At 38.7% G+C, this 8,859-nt stretch overlaps 1 long non-coding RNA gene across 1 annotated transcript in view; it reads left to right on the top strand.

Moving 5' to 3' along the window:
- The window catches only part of LOC105506832, a 922,775-nt gene that overhangs the window by 227,514 nt on the left and 686,402 nt on the right, over positions 1–8,859 (top strand). Inside the window, exon 3 of the long non-coding RNA XR_001000995.1 lies at positions 4,344–4,427. This is a non-coding gene — a long non-coding RNA (uncharacterized LOC105506832). The remainder of the gene's footprint in view (positions 1–4,343; positions 4,428–8,859) is intronic.

The raw sequence follows: 8,859 nt of genomic DNA, 5'->3' as shown, positions 1-8,859 counted from the left end.
GGGGTTTCACCGTGTTAGCCAGGATGGTCTCGATCTCCTGACCTCGTGATCCACCCGTGTCGGCCTCCCAAAGTGCTGGGATTACAGGCTTGAGCCACCGCGCCCGGCCGGCTATGTCATTTTTAAACTATTGGACCATTTTACTGTTTTCCTTGGATTGGGTGTTAACCTTATCCTGTGTGTTGATGAGCTTCCTTGCCATCCAGATTCTGAATTTTATGTCATTTCAGCCATTTCAGTCTGGTTAAGAACCACTGATGGGGAGTTAGTGCCGTAGTTTGGAGGTAAGAAGACACTTTGACTTTTAGGGTTGTACTGATTCTTTCTCATTTGTGTGGGCTGATGTTCCTTTAATCTTGGAAGTTGCTGTCTTTTGTTTGAGCCTTTTTGCTTTTATATTCCTTGAGGTCCTTGAGGGTTTGGCTGCAATGTAAGTTGGGCTTAGTCAATTGGCTTCATTTCTGGATGGTTTCAGGAGGCCAAGACTCAACTCAGCACTGCTAGGCTACATGCTATAAACTCAGGAGGCTGGAACCAAACCCATAGTTTTATTCTCTGGCCTTTTGAGGTTTAAGCACCTGATATGCTGGAGAGGTCAGAGTGTTCCAAGTCTGCTAGCAATAACACTCTGATGGGGCTGCTGGGAAAAGCACTCCGGTGGTGCAGTGGTGGGCTCCCGTGCACATCTGTGCTGGCAAGGTGGTGGCAGGTCTGCACACACACGTATGCTGGCAGGGCAGGCGGGGAGGTTGCAGGTGATTGCACACTGGTTGGGGGAGGCTGTGGGTCAGTGTCTGCTGGTGGATGTCCATTTGCAGAAGCACTCCAGTGATTAGGCGGGGTATGCTGGTGAAAGAGCTATGGCACTGGTTGTGCTGCAAGTGGCTTCAGCCAGGCAGGAATCTTGGGAGAGGCCAGAAGACAGGGGGTTTTCAGATCAGATTGTTTCTTTCACGTGGGCAAGACAGCCTTGCCCTGTCCAGTTCTGGCAGCTATTAATAACAAAGCCTAAAGTCACCTAGAGGAGTGTGGCAAGTCTTAGGGGATGGACGCCCATGGCCATGCTCCACTGCAGCCAGTCCCAGGCCAAACCCTCTGGGCTCCACACAGGCTGGAGTTCTGTCTCTGCCAACTTGCTAGTCAGTTCTCGCTGCCAGCTCAAATGTGCTTGGGAATTGTGGGGTCTCCCGTAGCTAGGATCATGGAGGTCCATGGTGAAAGTGGGCCACTCCACATCCATTTCACTCATCCCTTTTCTAGGAGCTTCTCAGGGCCAGGAACAAGTCCTGGTGCTTGGCAACCAACCACAGCGTTCCCAGCCTCCTCCCCTATCATCCTGGGATTTGCATCTGTTGTATGTCTTCTTTCTAAAATGCCTTATTTTCTTTTTTCTTTCTTTTTTTTTTTTTTGAGACAGAGTCTCGCTCTGTCGCCCAGGCTGGAGTGCAGTGGCCGGATCTCAGCTCACTGCAAGTTCCGCCTCCCGGGTTCACGCCATTCTCCTGTCCCAGCCTCCCGAGTAGCTGGGACTACAGGCGCCCGCCACCTCGCCCGGCTAGTTTTTTTGTATTTTTTTTTAGTAGAGACGGGGTTTCACCATGTTAGCCAGGATGGTCTCGATCTCTCCTGACCTCGTGATCCGCCCGTCTCGGCCTCCCAAAGTGCTGGGATTACAGGCTTGAGCCACCGCGCCCGGCCTAAAATGCCTTATTTTCTAAAAATCTGTTCAGAATATCCTGGTCTACTTGATGGTCTGGTCTCTCTTGCTGGTCGAAGCTCTTCCTGGTTGCATCTAGTTGGCCATCTTGGCCCCAATTGCTTTTTTTTTTTTTTTTTTTTTTCCTTAAAGCTAGACTAGGACTGGATCACAAACATTGGAGAAAATGCATAACAGTATTGAAGTTGAAAATGAGTGAGGAGAAAGATAAACTGTTCTTATATTTCTACTATACAAATGAAATCTGTTGGCATACCATAATTAGCTAAAGGTTAACTATAAATTGTTTTAGAATAGTGACTTAAAGGATACTTTCTGCCCAGAGATGTTTGGGTTTACTTTTACTTTCCATATTTACAACTTTCTAGCAAGGTAAATTTCTTCACTTTCATGTCTCGGTTTCATTATTTGTAATAGATTACTATAGTAATAGTGTTTATTTTATAGGCTTGTTTTTAGGATTATATAAACTAATACATATAAAATGTGAATCAAATAGCTTGATATTATTTTTTCATGTTTTGATTTGGAATTGATAATTATGTTTTTTTCACTTCTATTCTCCTATTCATTTTTTCATTACTTAAATAGTCATGGACATGTATTTTCATGTTACTATGCAAATGAATTTTAAGTAAATCTTTATATTTTCCTAGCATACCTCTCAGTTTCTGTCCACTCTCTAAGCACAGTATGAAGCCATATTGTCTTATTTTTTTTTCTACTTAGGAGACTGGTAAAATGAGTAAGATAAATTTTTCCTATCATAGATTTTAAGAGGCATTATACAAAGTGGAGGAAAAAATTCACGTTGTTGATATGCTATAGTGTTGGCATGTTGAAGCAACAGAACTTAATTAAGAATTCTAAAGTATAATCTTCAAATTGTCCTGGGAAAATGTCATTATTAGAAACTGTTCATCAAAGTCTTGACAAAGAAAGTCAGTTTTAGGAAAAATTTATAGTTTTCATTTATTATATAGCAAGGAGTTTCCATTATTTCAAACTTCCAGTATTTCATTAAGGGTAATGCCAACTTTCAAGGAGAATTTCAAGTCGTAATAATCTAAACATGGTACAAAGATTAATCAACGTTAGAAATTGTAGAAATTTTCAAAGATGCATCTAGGTTCTCTATTCATGTTTTAGTAGACAAAAGAATAAGAGGAATCATTTACATCAATGCTAACATTCGATTTAATCATGCTTTACGAAATAGTTAGAAAGCAAACATTTCCCTTTGCAATTAAATATATTTAAAACAACCATGTAAAGAAAGACAAGAATTGCATGCTGTAATTTGTGGACTATCATACCTCAGAAGCGACAGAAATATCCTATATTATTTATCTTTAAAATTTTGAAATTTATTTTTATATTTTAAATTTATTTTAAAATTTTCATTAAATTTTGAATGCAGAAAAATATGTCCACTTATTATTTCTGTGCAAATTATACAGAAAACTACAATGATCTTTTAGCTATATCTTTGAGTATTTATCTTCATTTCCCTAAATAACATGCTTTTATTCTTACTTCTTGATTTTCTGCGTATAAATATTATTGATTGACATTCCAGAAAGAAAAATGAAAATTCTGTTCTCTTTTTTTCCTCCATCCTCACATATTCAGGCTTCCTCTTGTAAGTTAGTGCAATCTTCAGTCTTCAGTATTTACATTAGTATAACTGTGTAAACACTGTCTATAACTGAGCTGCATCATATATTGTGATTGTTTTTTGCAAAATATTTTTTCTGATACTAATAATTGCCTTATGTTATAGTTACCTAGTTTTATACATACGTATCACTAACTCAACTTCTCTCGCTAATTAATTATCTAAATTCTCCCTAATGCATTCAGGTATTTCATTTTTTTCTGCAGAAACCTCTCTGAATTGGACTGCTTATTTCCCCTGCATGGTGCATATGGGTCATTCTGGCATATGTTTGTCTCTGAGTTTTATGTTTCCTGTATTCTACTTCCTCCCCTGTTCTGGTTTACATCCTTCATTTTGATATAACACATTTTTCAGTGACCAAATGAGAAAGAGATGCTAGGAGATACAATTTTGAGTTTTTGCATATCTGAAAAAGTCTTTTAACTGATAACTTGGCTAAGTGTAGAATTACAGGTTGGGTATTGTGTTCCTTCAGAAGTTTGGTGGTATTGCTCCATTGCCTACAGGCTTCTTATTTTGCTGTTAGAAAGTCAGAAATAGTCTCATTTCTGATCCTTTGTGTATGACCTGTTTTTTCTTCCTCTCTGGAAGCTCACAGTGTCTTCATTTTGTCTCCATGCTGTTAAATTCTATGGTAAAGTTCCCTTGGTGAGGGCCTGATTTAATCTATTGTGCTGCATAGTTGGCAGGTCTTTCCAATCTGGAAATCCATCTGGAAAGTTTTGCTGAATTTTATTTTTTGATGATTTCTTCTCCTTCATTATCACCCTTCATGTTCTGGGACTCTATAACTGTTTATTCATGTTGGAACTGTTGGCTTCATCCTCACTTTTCTTATCCTCTGATTTTTCATTTCTTTGTCTTTTTGCTTTACATTAAGTATTTTTTTCTCAATTTCGTCTTCCAATATTTAATCTAGGTTTTCATTTCTTTCTCATCCCCTAGAGATGAACCATCCAATCTCCTGCCTGGAGTATTGAAGCCTGGCTACTGTGACTGTGGGGAAGGGATTAATGGTCTCAGCATTCAGTAAGTGAATGTTCCCTCAACTCTCTTATTTCCTATATGTTACCTATACCTGCCACTGTGCCCAGTGCTCTTTTCACAGCCTTACAAGTTCTATCTGCATGCTTCTCTACCCTGCTCTCCTGCTCTGTGTTTCAGGAGTCTGACCTCTATTGACATTGTCAATTCAGGGTTTGGTTTGGCCAGTGGAAGGGAAGTGGCTGTATTCCTGTGTCCAAGGGCACGGGGTGTCTTTTTCCTATAACCACAGGTCTTTCTGGATTCTAGATAATGGATCTCTCCATTATCTTTCAGCCCTACTACTGGTAGCCACCTACTGCTCTTGCTAGCCCCAGATCCTTCACCAATCTCAGGGGTGTTAGTTTCCCTTTGTTAATTAAACAAAACACAAGTACTTAAAGTGACGCATAAAGTCAAAGTACAGAGATATTCTGCTTTAAACTAATGAGATAAGAACTTGAAACGTTTGTTAACAGATATTTGGGGAATGATTGTTTATAAAGAATGATTTATTTCTTTATATAGAATTCATCACAAAAAGTAATTTTTGTTAAGTGCACTTAAAATATAATTTTCCTCGTGAAATTTACTTCATCCACAACTTTATACAGCATATCAACTGATTAAGGTAGGAAGGGAACTGAGAAAAAAAGAAGATTAGTGAGAAGGGGAAAATGAGAGGGAAGACTTTCAAACTGAGTGTGAGAGCCTTCAGGTTTTCAATACTGCCATGGCAGAATGTATGCTGTCTAGGAACTATAGTTCTTCTATCATTTAGTTTAAAATTTCAACTCTTAAATGCTCAGCCAAAATAAGTAATGTTAGTGGCATGGAGAATGGATTGATGAGGAAGCAGTTTTATAACTCTAGGGCATGGCTAAAATCTGATATGGCAAGCGCTGGAAAACACAACTTCTTTGACTTTTAAGGTGCTTCCATTTGTCATTACTGATTAAGGGCTGTCTGGATTGGCTCTCCTGGTCAGTTAAATTATCCCAAGAGCTATCTCATTACTAGCAAATGCTCACATGAGATGAGAATCCCTTTTATTCCCATGTTGAGCCATAGAAAACGGACCTTTTGAAGAAAACAATGTAGCTTAAGTATAATTTACCTCATCTGCTAAGGACATTATCATTTCTTAATCATTACATAAGCCCCATTTTACATAGTGGTTAAATGCAAACTAACTAAAAGCTTCAGTGTTTCAAGGCTGTTTATTAAAGCTGTTATTCTGTTAAGTAAAAGGTGTGAAGTGGAAAATTTTCATAACCACTGACATAGGGGAAATACGGTGGTAGATTACTTTACAAAATGTCACCGATAGTGAATTTGTACAAATCGCCATGTCTATGATAACTTTGTTACTCAGTATGTGGTTTGCAGATCAGCAGCTGGGCATCACCTGGAAAATTGTTGGAAATGTTAAAAGGTCAGAAATCGTCTTATTTCTGATCCTTTGTACATGACCTGGATCCACTGAATCATACCCACTGAATCAGGGGTATTTCCACAAGACTCTCAGGGGTACATGTCAACATTTGTGATGCATGACTGAAGCGCAGTAGAGTAGTCACTGAAGCCCTGATCTGTTACCTAACCCAGGAGAATCATGTTTTCCAGTGGTAGCAGTGCCTTAAAAAGTGTGTGCAATAGCACAGAATTTTCATTTGCATTTAATCCAAGGGTTACTTGGGCTAATTTTAAACTTAAATATCAAGGAAGATTACCAAGAAGGGATTATATGATATCAAGAAAGGTGATGTTATTATTTGAAAGTATATAATTAAAATTCTTACAGGAACAACTTTCCAAATGAGAAAATTTCCTCCCTCTCTGATCTTCCTTCTCACAAACACATCTATATTCTATATGTAATGCTGGATTTTTTTCTAAACAAAACTTAAGCTCTCTCTTTCTCCAGAAGGCACAAGACTTTCAAGAGCTGAGAGGTTCAAATAAACTGCTTCTCCTTTCACGTATCTCTAATGTGAAGTGTTTGGAATAATTAGCCTAATTTACATTGCACTTACAAACAACTGATAACACCTTTTAAACATGCTATAGAAAAGTAAACTGGAGATTGTTGGAAAGAATGGTTTTTCTTTATTTTGCTTCTCCTTTATTTGAAATTCCGGCATACCTAAAATATGCTAGAGCAATGTAGCGATTTAAGGGCTAATTTCCCCTATAGTGTGGATCTCCTCCTACTCCCTCCTTTATTTTTACTTATTTATTTATTTTGAGATGGAGTTTCACTCTTGTTGCCCAGGCTAGAGTGCAATGGCACGATCTCGGCTCGCTGCAACCTCCGCCTCTGGGGTTCAAGCAATTCTCCTGCCTCAGCCTCCCAAGTAGCTGGGATTACAGGCATGTACCACCATGCCCGGCCAATTTTTTGTATTTTTAGTAGAGACAGGGTTTCTCCATGTTAGCTAGGATGGTCTTGAACTCCCAGTCTCAGGTGATCCGCCCACCTCAGCCTCCCAATGTGCTGGGATTACAGGCGTGAGCCAATGTGCCCAGCTCTCCCTCTTTTATTTTAATAAACATGTATTGGCTATCTACTGTGTGCCATGAATGAGAATACAGAGACTAAATCTCTACCCTAGAGTTGCTCACAATCTCTTGTAGAAGGTCAAATACACCATTATAATGCCATATTATAAATGCTATCACAGGGTTGGCAACATATGATGGAAAATAGAAGAAGAAGGGGCTAATCCAGTCTTGAGAATCAATGACTGATTCATAAAAGAGGTGACTGCTTTTGGCATCTTGTTAGCATATGATTTATGATACAGATATACACAAATGTTGGCTTGTGCTTTCAGAGAAGGTGGTTGAATGAATCTTTAAGTAGAGCCAAGCTGATATTGGCAGGTTCGATCAGACTGAGCTCTGTCCAAAATGTAACTTGATAGATAGGATTAGAATAAAATAACCTCTGCTAATATGATAAAACAAAAGTGAATGGTCTTTTGAATGAATCTGAATGATTAGCTTTATAATATTTAGCCCTCACCCTGAACAGTAGTAATATTTGCTGCAGTGGAGACAGGGGGGCATTAGTAGGATAATCATAATGATAACAGCTGATACGTGCATTTTACGTAGTGCTTTCATACTCATTACCTTATTTAATTTTCACAACAACCCCGTGAGGTAGGTGTTATTTGCATTTCCTAGTTGAAAAAATGGTCAAAGTAGGTGGCAGAGCCTAAAAACAAAACCACGTCTTTAAATCTCTAAGATTAATATTCTTTCTACTTGAACCAGAACCACAACTTTCAAAAGTCTCCCTTCATTCCGGAGATTATAAAGAACCTTCTCCCCTGACCTGAGGGTGCTTCATTGGCAAGGGTTGCTGAATGTCTAGGGGTGAAAAGTGGGCCTTTTCTCTAAAACAGAAGCTGTTATTTCCCCTGCCAAGCCAGTCCTCCTTCTCTGTTGGTTCCATGGTGATCAGCACAATATGGTGATTTGAAGTTGGGGATAAAGGCAGAGTGGAGTTGAAAATTCCACTCTTTTAACTCTCCTGGAGCTAAAAGTCTTGCATTATGATTGACATTGTCCATCTCAGTTTGAGGAAGACCTGACCACTGCCTGGAATATAAATGCAGTAGGAGGGATTGGTAAGAATCAGAGAAGATGACCACTTTGCAGCTAAACTTCTAGTCAATGTTAGGGGACTGAAAGGCAAATCATAAAACCAAGGCAGAGGCCCAGTCAAGCGGCCTGATCTAACATGGCAAGGGCAGGGACAGCACTCAGTTCAATGACATGTAGGAATCCTATTTTTAGGCAGGAGCTAAGAATGCACAGTATGTCTTCAAAATGGAGAATTCCTTCAAGATATGCCAGGCTTATGATAAAAAGACTTATTTTTAATGTTTTTAATTTTAGGCAAGAGTCTTTGAAAACTGCTGGCATTATTTAGGACTGGCTTGAGCTTTAGCAATTCTCAAATCTATAGGATTGAGCAAAGCTGGGAAAAGTGTAATTTGTTCTGAGATTAATGGATTATCACACACATTAATTTATAATTTTATTTATAATTAAATAATTTATTATTTATATCATATATTGACTCACTAGAAGTATGATCCATTGGCAAAGATCAAATTCATCAGATTTAATATAAAATTCTATGATGGTATTTGTGGTAGACAGAATAATATCCCCCAAAAGATGCCCATGTTCTACTCTCTGGCGCTCGTGAATATGTTACCTTACATGACAAAACAGACTTTTCAAATGTGACTACAGTTATCTTGAGATGGGGGAGATTATACTGAATTATCCAAGTAGGCCCAATTTAAGGACCCAATCACATGGGTCCTTAAAATTGAAGAACATTTCCTGGTTGTAGTCAGAAAGAAAGATGGAAGCAGGAGAATGATTCAACACCCAGTTGCTAGTTCTGAGATACTGG

This window comes from Colobus angolensis, unplaced genomic scaffold, assembly GCF_000951035.1.
Source record: "Colobus angolensis palliatus isolate OR3802 unplaced genomic scaffold, Cang.pa_1.0 Scaffold140, whole genome shotgun sequence".
Classification (NCBI taxonomy): Eukaryota; Metazoa; Chordata; class Mammalia; order Primates; family Cercopithecidae; genus Colobus; species Colobus angolensis.
The sequence above is the reverse complement of the archived record's forward strand: the minus strand, read 5'-3'. Positions and strand labels throughout refer to the sequence as shown.